This window comes from Ovis aries, chromosome 13, assembly GCF_016772045.2.
Source record: "Ovis aries strain OAR_USU_Benz2616 breed Rambouillet chromosome 13, ARS-UI_Ramb_v3.0, whole genome shotgun sequence".
NCBI classification, from domain to species: Eukaryota; Metazoa; Chordata; class Mammalia; order Artiodactyla; family Bovidae; genus Ovis; species Ovis aries.
In genome coordinates, this window is record NC_056066.1 from 44148839 (window position 1) to 44162317 (window position 13479).

General features: G+C 43.9%; 1 long non-coding RNA gene across 4 annotated transcripts in view; it reads right to left on the minus strand.

Moving 5' to 3' along the window:
- Positions 1–13263, minus strand: part of LOC106991526 (uncharacterized) — a 156105-nt gene extending 142842 nt beyond the window's left edge. For all 4 annotated transcript variants that reach the window (XR_006055621.2, XR_006055622.2, XR_009595940.1 and 1 more), the window contains exon 1: positions 13194–13263. This is a non-coding gene — a long non-coding RNA (uncharacterized LOC106991526). The remainder of the gene's footprint in view (positions 1–13193) is intronic.
- Positions 13264–13479: the final 216 nt, after the last annotated feature.

Consider the following 13479-nt stretch of genomic DNA (forward strand, 5'->3'; position numbering starts at 1 on the left):
GATGTTGGTGATTAAACGATGCTGTTTGGACAGCCTGTCTGAATGCCTTCATACTGTTGTTGTTGTTTAAAAAAAAAAAAAAAACCTCTTTGCTTCATTTGTCACATAAGTTTCAGCATTTTCTGAAGCCCTGTTTCGCCCTCAGTCAGTCAGTTCAGTCGCTCAGTTGTGTTCATTTCTTTGCGATTCCATGGACTGCAGCACGCCAGGCTTCCCTGCCCATTCACCAACTACTCACTGTATTGGACAGTTACTGTGTTTTAGGTACTGTGCGAGACAGTGTGTGTGGTCTGTAAGTCTGGATTATATTCACATTTTAATTAAAGGAAACAGGCTTAGAGAAGTTATGTGTCACACAAGATCTACTCCTTTAAAAACCTATATAAATTTATCCTTGGACTTTATATTGAAACTAAAAAAAAATCAAAACAGCCTTTGATGCTAGGTTGTGCAAACAGAAACTCTTGTCTTGTTTCTTGATAACAATGCTCAGAGTTGGATGGTGTCTCTGAAGGGCTTACGGGGCTAATTCTGAAGTCCTTCTGTTTTTCCTCATTTCAGTTTCCATTCTGATTGCTATTTAAAAGGAACTGAACACTAGTACAGAAAAAAGTGTATGTCATTAAATACAAGGCCAAAAGACTCAGCAGTAATAAAAGAAATGGACCAGGGTGTCGGAGCGTCCTGACGTCGGAGCGCTGAGAGCAGTGTCTGCCTTGAAGCACTTTGTTGAGGCATAAAGTGCATCCTTTCCAGCTGTGCCTGTTAACTGTTTCTGAAGTCATTTCAGAACAGGTTTTGCGAATGTTCACGAACTCATTCTTTAGTCAAAGTGGTGGATCTTTATGCCATGGGAAGATCTGTGCCCATGGGCCCTGAGTGGGCCCAGCTTTCACTTGTTTGTGCTGAAACACAAGGTGGGGCAGATACCCTGGAGGGTCAGAGAGCTTTGTGGCCAGTATGCAGAGTGTGTGTCTGTGTGTTTGCTGGGAACATACCAGTACTCAGGCAGCAAACCGCATAACCTCGCTCCAGCCTGTACCTCCTCTCCTGCCCTGTGTACTTACACACACACACTCACATGCACACATAGATACAGATGCATATATATATGGGCACACATAGACACGCACACACACACACATAGACAAATACACATGTGTAGACATATACACAGAGACATAGACACACAAATGCACACATAGATACATGTATACTCTACACAGACACACACATGCATAGATATACACACATGCACTCACATACACATGCATGTACACACAGAGATACACATACCTATGGGCACACACAAACACACAGACACACATATGTACACATATACACACGCACATACAGACATGCGAATTGTTTTCTGGGTCTAGGTGGGGGCAGCCTCTCCTTCCACCTCCCCTCCCCACACTCCAGCCAAGGCTCACTCAGGCCCCACCCCAGGTGGGAGGACCACTGGTCAGGGTCTGGACGAAGACCCTGGGCCGGCGTGTTGGACCAGCAGCGAGGCAACCCTGGGCAGGCATGAGGAGCCGGGCTCGGGCATCAGATAAAGATACTTGCGAGCCCGGCCCCCAGGTCTCCTCTGGCCCAGACTCCTGGAATCCTGCCCAGATTCTACAGGAATCCATCTGGAGCCACAGAGCCAAGGATGATCAGTTAGGAGGCTGTGACCTGACACAGGGTAGGCTGGCACTCTCCTCCCACAGGAGAGGCTGCATCCCTGAGGCCACCTCCTCCAGGGGCACACAGAGCCTCTCCTTTGCAAGAGAGAGGACTGTAGCTTCTGCCCACACTGCTTCCCAGGGCGGCCCCCCACGCCCCCTACCAAGTGCCCAGTGAACCCAGCTTCTCCAGCACAGCCACTGGCTAGCCTCTCCTGTGACACTGTCCCATCCACCAGGGCGGATGGAGGGACAGAGTCTGTGTTTGTGTGTGTGTGTGTGTGTATGTGTGTGCATGCGTGCGCATGCACTGGGACAGCGAAGGGTGGAATGAGAGGGTGCTCCTCCTGCAGCCATCTCGAGAGAACACTCTGGAAACGCCCCTTTGTCCTCTTCCTCATTATTGTCCTCAAAATCGCAGCCAGTTCCAAACATTCTTTCCCTTATTTTTCACAATCCTGTTGGGGCAGGACCTGTCCTCGGGGGGCCTGTGGGGTTTTCCTGATTTTCCATAAGATCTGTGATACCAGGGGCTCCAGGGCAGGCTCACCCTTGGTGTTGGTTTGGGACCTCAGCACCCTGTGAAAACCTGTTGACAAGACCATTTACATAAATCTATGTACTTCTGATGTCACCGACTCAGTGTAGTTTTCCTATCATTAAATTATTCTGTTCTCAGCTTTTAAGTGTTTTAGGTGCCCCCCCCCCCCCAATCAAGTGTACTCTTCTCTTTGTAAGACCAGGGAGTTGGGATAGTTTGTTCAGCTCCTTCTGGAAGGCTGTTTCAATTTGCAGGTTTTCTCCAATATCCACTTGGTTTTATCCACTTTATTTGAGGTTAAACTGTGCTGTCCTGATGTAGCCTGAAGATAGAAGTTTGCTGCTCTTCCAGTGCTCAGGCTAAATTCCAAGGTTTCTCATCATCTCATACCACACAATCTACAACCTTATCTCTCCTCCAAGTAACCAGTTTCTTATTTTCAGAGCAGAGTCTTCCCCATTACCTCTGCTGTTACATTCTGCCCCTGAGGCTCTGGACACACCATTCAAGCCTCTGCTGACCCGTAACTGTTGACCCTAAATACAGGTGTACTCACAGTCAGACTTCCCTCTCTAGTTATTTTATTAAATGCTTTTTAGCTTTTACATAGTAAAGGAAACCATAAAACAAGACAAAAAGTCAACCTTCAGAATGGGAAAAAAATATTTGCAAATGAAGCAGCTAACAAGGGATTAATCTACAAAATAGTCAAACAGCTCATGCAGCTCAATATTAGAAAAAAAAAAAAGACACAAATAACCTAATCAAAACCTGGCCAGAAACCTCAATAGGCTTTTCATACAGATGGCCAAGAGGCACACAGGAAGATGCTCGGTATCACTAATTATTAGAGAAATGCAAATCAAAACTACAATGAGATAACACCTCACACCAGTCAGAATGGCCATCATTAAAAAATCTACAAACAATAAATGGTGGAGAGGGCTTGGAGAAAAGGGGACCCTCCTACACTGTTGGTGGAAATGCAAATTGATACAGCCACTGTGGAGAATAATATGGAGTTTCCTTTAAAGAAAAAAATCCTTTTTTTTTTTTGCTTGGGGTTCCAATACCAATAAGGCAATATTTCCAGCCCAGAAACAACACAGGAAAATGCTTTGTGTCTATATGACTTATAGCAAACCCATATATCTATGTTGTTTGTATATGTCTTTCACTTAATATTTTTTCTGAACTAAAACTTTTTTCCATAAAGAAAACTCAGCCGCCACATCTACCAGACAACTGTTATCCAAAGAAAGGCTCAACTTGGACCTAAACAACAAAAAATCAAACAAAAATGATCAACAAAAGATCTCTTCTCTCAGAAGAGATTTTAGACAAAATCTCTTCTAAGAGATTGAGTTATCAAGTGAAAATAGACTTGTGGGGAGGTCATGAGAACCACAGAGCAGTATTTTACTCATTCTGAAGACTTCTTCACCTTAGCAAAACAGTAAAGTTTTTTGGTAATGGTGTTCAGAGTTGTAAAATTGATTGAAAAAAACCTAAACATACTAGATGACTACTCTGGATATTGTTCTTATGTAGAATATCTAAGCATCTAAAATTGTGACTTGGATCCCAGGAATACTACAGATTCATAGTCACTGAGATCCACCATGTGAGATAATCATACTGAGTATATATTTCATTTTTTAAGCATGCATTTAAAATGTTTCGTTCTTAATATACCAAAGTGAAAAGGCAATTGCCTCTTTTTCTGATACTGCATAGAAACAAGCAGAATATACACTTTAAAAGTTATTTGTTCCCTATGCCACTTAGAGAAGAGAGAATTAGCATACTGACTAGCTCTAACCCTCAAATCTGTACTTCACTAGCCAAGTGGCTCCCCAAGGAAGTTATTACATTTCATCCAGTTCTGAGTCTTCTTCTGTTTTAAGAGACATTGATATCTCTACAAAGGCCACACTGGGCTTGGGAATGTCAGTGATATAAAGTGCTTGAAAGCACCCTGATCATTGTATTCCAACATTTCACTTTCATTCCCACAAACCTTAATGCCACACCTAGAACAAGGGAATATATGGACAAGAACTACAGGCTTTTCCTTTCCTTTCCTAATATAAGTTAGTATCAGTGGAAATCAGATGGGTTACAAGGAAAAGATAATTCTCAGTATCTGTTAAGACTCTCCATTGTCAGCTACTCTCTCCTTCAATTCTATGGCAGCATCTTATTCCCAGTCTATGTTGTTTTTCGTCCAGGTTTTCTTTCTCTTTGAAGATCATGGGACATAGCTGGGGCTGGTCTTAGGCACATTTGCCAAGTATCTAATCAGTGTGGCTGATAGCACTTACTCATCTTGTTGATAAACAGGAGGGAAGAATAGCCGAATTTCCCAGAAACCAAAACGAAAGTGCTCCACTTTCTTCCTCCTTAAACAAAAGAGCTAGCTAAAGAAACAGTGTCCTTAGGGGGAGAAGTCACATCATGTTTCATGTGCTTCCTACAACATAACATTATTCTTTTTTTTCTTTAATTTTTACAGTATTATGTTGGTTTCTCCCATACAACAGTGCAAATCAGTCATTTGTCATTGTTGTTCAGTCTCTCAGTCGTGTCCAAATCTTTGCGACCCCATGCACTGCAGCACACCAGGCCTCCCTGTCCATCACCAACTTCCAAACCTTGCTCAAACTCATGTCCATTGATTTGGTGATGCCATCCAACCTTCTCATCCTCTGTTGTCCCCTTCTCCTCCTGCCTTTAATCTTTCCCAGCACCAGGGTCTTTATCAGCCATAAATGATGTATGTATGAAAGTGAAAGTGTTAATCGCTCAGTCATGTCCAATTCTTTTGTGACCCATGGACTGTAGCCCATCAGGGTCCTCTGTCCATGGGATTCTCCAGACAAGAATGCTGGAGAGGGCAGCCATTTCCTTCTCCAAGGAATCTTCCTGATTCAGGGATTAAACCCAAGTCTCTGGTATTGCAGGTAGATTCTTTACTACCTGAGCCACTGGGGAAGCCTGATTTATATATATGTATAATCAGCCGTAATTGTACATATAACCCCTCTCTCTTGAGCACCCTTCTCTTCCCCAATTCCACTCCTCTAGGTCATCATAGTGTCAGACTAGACTTCCTGTGTTACACAGCCACCTCTTAGCAGGCATCCACTTCACACATGATTTATACAGAATGAAGTAAGTCAGAAAGAGAAGAATAAATATCATATATTAACACATATAAATGGAATCTAAAAGGTTGTATTGATGAATTTATGTGCAGGGAAGGAATGGAGACCCGGATGTAGAGCATGGGCTTGTGGACACAGTGGGGGAGGGACAGAGTGGGACAAATGGAGAAGGTAGTAGCAATAATGTCATTCCTGACTGAAATAGTATTCTTTTCCATGGTTCAGTCTTAAGGATGCCACGATTAAGGGCCTTGTAGATTTTAATTCACACTAAATACTGTGTTTAACTCACCAAATGTAGATCAGGGGACAGAGTTGCTATTTGAGGGAGAAAATGAAATGAACAAAGAATTCAGTTAACTTCACATGTTTTCCAATAACTTCTGATGATTTCAGAAAAAAAGAGTGTGATTTTTTTTGTTTGTTTGGGATGGAAAAGACTCATGTATTTTCATTTAATTTAAACAGCTGACATCTCTACCACCTCTGACTGCACCATCATAGAAAACAGAGAGGCTACCCTCCTAAGCTTACATCTGGATGACAAACATGTATTCCTTGGAAAAGGTGCCATCCTTAGATACTTTTAGTAGAATTCTTGAAACAAATGCATTTTTTTCTGTAAAGTGCAATAGATGCTGAAGACACCACAAAATTGCAGAATGCCATCTTTCAAAATAGGCTAAGGTGATATCCTGCTTTAGAATAAAAAGTGCTGCAGTAAATTATCTGCACATGAGCATGAAATAATTGGTCCTATGACTAAAGCTCATCTGTGTGGGTACATCCTGATTCTGTGTCTTCCTTCCAAAAGGAAGTTGATCTACAAAAACATCATGTCAGCATCCACATGTTACACTATCTGAACATGTTCTTGGAGAATGTCCAAAGATTAGTCATGAGAAAAACATTTTTATCTTATTTATTGAAAGCTTATTGTAAAATTTTTGCTTACCAAAGTCCCCATTGTGGCATTTATATATATGTATATGTATGTATATATATAATAACACATACAAGGGCTTCCCTGGTGGCCCAGCTGGTAAAGAATCCACCTGCAATGAGGGAGACCTGGATTCAGTCCCTGGGCCAGAAAGATCCCCTGGAGAAGGGAATGACAACCCAGTATTCTTGTCTGGAGAATTCCATGGGCAAGAGGAGCCTAGCAGGCTATAGTCCATGTGGTAGCAAAGAGCTGGACATGACTGAGCAAATTTCACTTTCACTTTCATAATAACCTATATATTGTATACACATAACATATATAATACACCCAACTAGATCACCATGCTATACACCTGAAACACTGTAAATCAGCTATACTTCAACTTTAAAATAGATGTATTAGTAATGACCCCCACAGCCTTCCTGATCAACCTTAAAGGAGTGGGTTGACAAGCAGAATATGAACTGAACCTGTGGTGTTTACCGTCTATTGTACAGCTTTCTCTCACCTTGTATCACACTTTCATTCAATGAACCTTCTCAAGACAACCAACCCTGCACAGTCTTTGCTACTTTCTACAAATTGAGTTGTGGGATAGGAAGTAAATATTTTTAAGCGCTCCTAATGAGCTGTAGTGTATATTTCCCCGAAGGATAGGAAAGCTTGAAGAGGGACTTCAGACCTCCTTGTGAAGAAGTTCACAAGCAAGTGCAAAAGACAAGGACGCGGACACACTTCAGCCACGCTCCTACGTAGGAGTACGAGTGATATGGTCACGAGTGTAACTTCCCCAAGAAGGCTGGCTATTTCCCCAGCCAATGGAAGTGTCCCTTGAGCCATGTTCTTTTACTGAGCAGTGGAATCTGTTACCTTGCTGTGTGTTTACAGATGGGTCCACTGATTTTGATGGGGAGCAGTCACCCTTTATGTCCTGAACCTTTGAGGTCACAGACAAATGGGGACAGTAAACAGTGAAGTCCCCTGTGTGCAGGTCCAGGTTTCTGTTGGGTTCATTTGGACTCATTCCTGCACTGAGATAGGGAGGAGCATCCAGGATGGAAAATGATGTCACATGGCCTCAGCCTGCTTGTCTACCTTCCGCTTAGGAAGCTTGGCTTGGGGGTGGGGAAGTGCTTAATACAAACACAGATGAACCCTTCTGCTGGGTCAGAAGCCTGCCCCAAATGCATTTTCCCCTGGGCTTACTTTAGCTCTGTTGTTTTTCTCACGAGCTTCCTGGAAAACAAGATTCTCTAGACGCAGCCACAAGCATGCGCTTCTTAGCAAGAAGCATCGAGTGAAGCGCTCTGGGCTGGTGGAGTTCAGAAGCCCAGCTCTTTCCTTCCTTGGCGATGGAGAAAGACAGAGAGCAGGCGACCAACTGCCTCCTTCCTCAGAACCCAAGTCTAGAACTGGACAAATAAGTGAGCCTCAGGGCCAGAACAGTCTTAAATGGATGTATCAGAAGACATGTAGGGCTGGCAGGTCCCACTTTCAAGGTTATATCTCCACAGAAAATGAGGCTAGAGCACCATTAGAACCTTCTACATAGCTAATCTATTTATATGTGCAGTCAGAAATATGCTACACAAAATCTAATTGTGATCAGCAAATACTGACCCCCAGTCTGACATGCTTGTCACATCAAGATACTGCTGTGTTGCTCTTCTTTGAGCAAAATGCCTCCATGTTGCACTGTGTCATTTCTAAGCAGGCCGGTGAGAGCACGAAGGACCCAATGTCAACTTGCTCCCAAAAATGCGTGATTGAATTAGGGACGAGCATAACATAGATGACAAATGGCACCTCATGTTTTGGGTTTTCTCCCTTCGTGGGGTAGGGCCTATGTCCCTCCCCATTGACTCTGGTTGGAGGTGCGTCAGCTTCAACTACAGCTTATGGTGAACGTGAAGCCTCGGTGCTCTTGGAGTGTGGTCAGGGAAGGCTGTGCACCCAGATGTAGTTCTCTCAGGATGCTTGTACATCCAGCTCCGCAGAGTCTGACATCATGGGGGTCACCTGCTGGCACTCCAGGCGGTATCTCGGCCAAGCACATAGCCAGCAGCACCAAGGCACACCATCCTCCAGCCCAGGCAGCCTTTGGGTGACAGCAGCTCTGGACAAGGTCCAGCTGCAATGGCATGAGGGGCCCCATGTGGGAACTGCATGCTTGAGCCCGTCCCAAGTCCTGGCCTGCAAGGTCACCAGGGAAAGTAGCTACAGGTGGTAGTAACCTGCATACAGCAGCAGTGATGCGCTGCTGCTGCTGCTGCTGCTGCTAAGTCGCTTCAGTCGTGTCCAACTCTGTGCGACCCCATAGACGGCAGCCCACCAGGCTCCCCCGTCCCTGGGATTCTCCAGGCAAGAACACTGCACACCCAGGAGCACAGGAAGGGAGCTCCTTGACCCGAGGTGATTCCAGAGCCCTGGGGAGGGTGCTGGAGTATCCAACTCCTAGACGTCTTTTACAAGATCCTAGGAATAGAGGATGAGGGGATAAAAGTAAAGGCAGTGAATGAAGTGCTGTTACTAGGAAGTGACAGCCTGACCCAGGTTTAATTCCACAGCCACACATCAGGGTCAGAGTGATTTGTCATATGTGGGGTGGGGAGCTCTCCTCTCTATCCCAAGGGTGACAGTTGGGGCAATCCACTTCTGAAGGTGTAATAGTAAACTCAGTCACCTCAGCCTTCTGAGATGGCTTGCCTACAGAGGCTCACGACACTCACACAGATGTGCCAGTTTCACCATGTGATCCGCACTACACCCAAGAGAGGAAGCACAGATTAAAAACCAAATTCATCAGGACTGTAAAATAGTCCCCTTTCCCCCCTCTGTATCTTTGCAGAGCCAGAAGGGGAAACAAAGGAAAGTCTTCTGTTCACTTGTTATACACGAGAAGACTGTCAGGCAGCAGAAGATAAGATGTCACTGTGAAGAAAGTATCAGAGGATTCCCGGGGATGCCTAAAGTGTGGACCTAAAGCCATATTCAGAAAGACTGGTGGATTTCACTTCCTGTAGAGTACTGGAGAACATTCACATTCGGAAGCCTGTGACGCTCCTCATGTAGAAAGTGAATATCAGGATAGTGTTTTAAGTGCTCCGTGAGTCTAGTTAACAGAACGAAATCAAGCGGGTGGATTCTGCACAACCACGAAGGGCAAATGGCCCCCGTCTCCATGCGGGAGCAGCAGGCAGTTCCGGATGTGTCCTGGCGGTAGGAAAATGTCAGGGACGAGACATGACATTAGCCTCCCAGACTGGGGAGTCAACTCAACTTAGACCTGAATTCTGGCTTTGAAAGTTACCAGCTATGTGATTTAGAGACTGACCAAATTTCATTAGTTAAGCTCTTGGTTTCCCTCACATACAAAGGAACCACACCAGACAAGGTGAGAATGTCATTTAGTGCCAACAGAGTCTGTCTCTACCCAATCCTAGGGAAGCTGTGACTTAATGAACACTGTTGTGTGCACCTTCCAATTGCTTAAAACCTGGAGTGGAAACATAATGGTCAGATGGAGGCAGCACAGGAGATGGATGTGGGAGGATGGATGGGGTGGCCGGCTATGGAAGGAGAAGTCAGGGCCACAAACCAGAAAGGAAACCTCTGCCCCATGCAGGACATGCGAACACATGTGCTGCCCGCACAGTATTTTCAGGCGGTTCCATGTGAATTATGAGAGATAGTGGCAGAGGTAGGTATCTTTGGGAGAGTTATTTTGATACACGCTCTAATCCAAGAAGGATGATGAATGGTCACTGAAAGGGAACCCAGCATGGTGGATTATGAGTGTTTATGAAATCAACGCCATCTACAAGGAACACGCTGACCGCCAGGAAGCACTCAGTGTGAGTTGGGGGAGAAGAGAGCTTAGTCATGGGTCCAAACCACAGGTAAGCACATCAAAGCCATAGAACAGGGGTCCTGGAGAATCCGTCTTTGGGTTTTGTATCAACCTTGTGCCCATTCTGGAAATGAAGAGCTCAGAAACATTTAGGGCTTAACTAAAAATGGAAAGAAATGTTAGCTCTTATACCTGTAAGTTTCAGATTTAGGGAAAAGGTGTTTTTTTTTTAAATTAATGTCTAAAATATATTTATCATAAAGGACAGCAATATATGTGAGGAATATGAAGTACTATATCCTATGGAGTAGAGTCTCAGCCTGACAAAATTTGGGGGAGGGGTGCCTTCTCATGTCCCAACCTGAGTCCCGATGGATTCTGTTCGGCCCTCCTGAAGTACCATACTATCTTGTAGGGGAATTATGGCAGGAATGAGCAGTGTTACTATGGTGATATGGGATGTGCGTCAATAAAGGGAACACAAAGCCCTGATGGAGAGGAAGATGGTATTTGGATCCCCTGATAGCCATCTGCACAATGGCCCAGTGAACAGCACCTGAGGATTGCAGTGTTTACCAGCACAATCTCCACGGCCTCGCAGGTACTCAGGGGCTCTTTGGGATCTGCAGTTTTCACTCATTCAGAAACGCCCAGGTTGTGTCTGCTGATGGGTCAGTGTGATCGATTTTTGTCTTTCCTCTCCAGGTGGAAAAATTGATGAGGTTATACTGTACTCTGTTAATTCTCACAAGCATTATTATAAGTCAGCACTGCTTTTGAAAGTGTATACTACATATCTACTAAGAAGGTCCAAACTGATCGCTTCGTGACTCAAATTTCAAAACCGCTTATTTCTACATTAAGGAGTAAAACTCCTTACTGTATTACACAGGTAATATGCATCATGGTAACTATGGTTAACAATACTGCAATGTGTATTTGACAGTTGCTTAGAAAGTAGAGTTTAAGAGCTCTCATTTCATGAAAAAAAATTGTGTAGCTATGGATGGTGACAGATATTAACTAGACTTAATTGCAGCCATCATTTTACAGTATATACATGTATTGAATTGTAATGTTGTACAAATGTAACTAATATATAATAGAGTATATATGATCATTATATCTCAATTTTTTTTAATTTTAAGCAAGAATAAAAGAAAAACTCCAATTCTCAGAAAAGTGTTTAAAGGCCCTGCCTCTTGTAGAATCAAAGAATATGAGGGAAATTTCTCTTTTGTTAATAAGGAGGTTTTCTGTCCTGTAAGTTGTACATTTTACCCAAGACAGACCTCACTAGCCACTTGACCTGCCACCATCTTGGATGCTCCAAGCAGGAGAAGTGGTTTAATTAGAAGGTGTGTTGGGGGCCCGGGGGAGCATGATCTTTGGAGGTAGACTGTCCTGGTAGCCACAGTTGACACAACTGGGGAAAGGGTCAGCAGAGAGGGGACTAGTGGAGGACCCTCCAGAGAAAAGAGGTTGGGGAGCCAGGTGGCTTCAGACTAGACTAGCCTAAGGCCCTTCTCCTGACTCCAGGTAAAGACAGCAGGTGTGGGCAGAGGACACAGGTTGGAGATTAAAGTCCTCAAAACATCCTCAGGCCTCCTGATGTTATCAGAACTGTAGCCCTGGAGGCATTTCCGAGGGGGCAGGGGATTGATCTTCTAAGGGAAAGGTTGCTGAGTGGGTTAGGGAAACACTCCTAAATGCCCAAAGTCCACCCCTCTCTCTTCCACCTAGGGTGCCTCCAAACAGATGACCCTGCAATATTTTGACTAAACTGATGGCATGGACGACAGCTGGGTGCTGAATGGCATAGCCCTACAGCACACCTAGACTGCGAAACCTGGCTCTCCCTGAAACGCAACTTCCCAACTCACAGCCGCCTCTTCACCTTCCCACCCCCCACTCCAGCCCCTGTAGGTCCACTGGCTGTCTGGAGGCTGAGCCTGAACACAAGCCCTGTAGAAAGATTATTATTTTTTTTTTTAACAGTAAGAATAACAGCAGCTCTCTTGCAGAGCCATTCTTCACCCAGTTTAGCATTCTGAGGTTACTCAGATTGGACTGTTCCTTGATGGCTGTCTGACTTTAGGATTTTCTTACACAGAGTTTCCGATAAAGAGAGCACCTGCTTGAGGGGCTTCCCTTAGCTGCTCTTCCACAGTGGAAATTGACCAGCCCTTCAGGGTGACCGTTAAACAGCAGGGACCCCGCCTTCAGAACACCAAGTTTGGAACAGCTTCTGGAGTCTAATCAGCTCCAGGCCTGACAGTCAAGGATGTCAGTGGATGAGAGTTTAGATGATTGACTCAACTGACCGCATGCCAGGAAATGCCATATTTTATTTATTTTTATTATTAAAAATTTCTGTTATTAGAGCATGGTTGTTTTACAGTGTGATGTTAGTTTCTGCTGTACAGCAAACTGAGTCAGCTACACACATAAATACACCCCTGTTTGTCACCACAGAGCATTGGCCAGAGTTCCCTGTGCTATGTAGGAAGTTCTCATTAGTTATGCCATATTCTAGAACTTAATCTCAAGGCCACTCCTAGACCTGTGAGGACGGCAGCATGTGTTCCAACAGAAATGCCATAGAGAGACACTTGGTGACGAGCACTGAGGAACCCCTCTTGAAATGAGATCATTTCCGTGCATTCCTTGACATATTTGTATTTACACTGAAGCATCAAAAACACATTATATTCGTAGGAATTTAATTTTACTCTTTGAGCAAAGTAAGTTATGTAACTAGCTAAAAGGAATGCAAAAGCAATTTGCAAACATGAAATTGCTTTAAGGAATAAATGTACGATGATGCTATTAAGATTATCATCAAAATTCAATTAAATGTTCACTAGTTTTTAGTTATGAGAAGGAGCACATATACAGAAGGGAAATGCTAGCCAACTGTTAAATAATAATTAGTGGAAGCAACATTTCCTGATTCCACCCTGAAAGTTAGTGAAGCATTTCAAATAAGTTTTATAAAAGCGAATTTAAAACCTACCTGGAGTCTCATTCAGCATGCCTTGGGAATTTGAACACCTTTTCACGGATGAAAGTGTAAGCATTTTTCTGTTGTGTGCAAAAAGTTTTCCTTATTTTTTTTTTTTTACTTCCTGTTGAAATGGCTACTTTCACCCATATATGGCTTCAAACACACAAACCATTTCAGAGCGCCTGTCGAAATTTTTCACTCTTGTCCTAGAGCTAATTTTGGACTTTCAGTCCTAACAATCTCTTCTTGGAACTTTGTCAGTGAAAACAGCATAGTAAGGCACATGTAAATACCA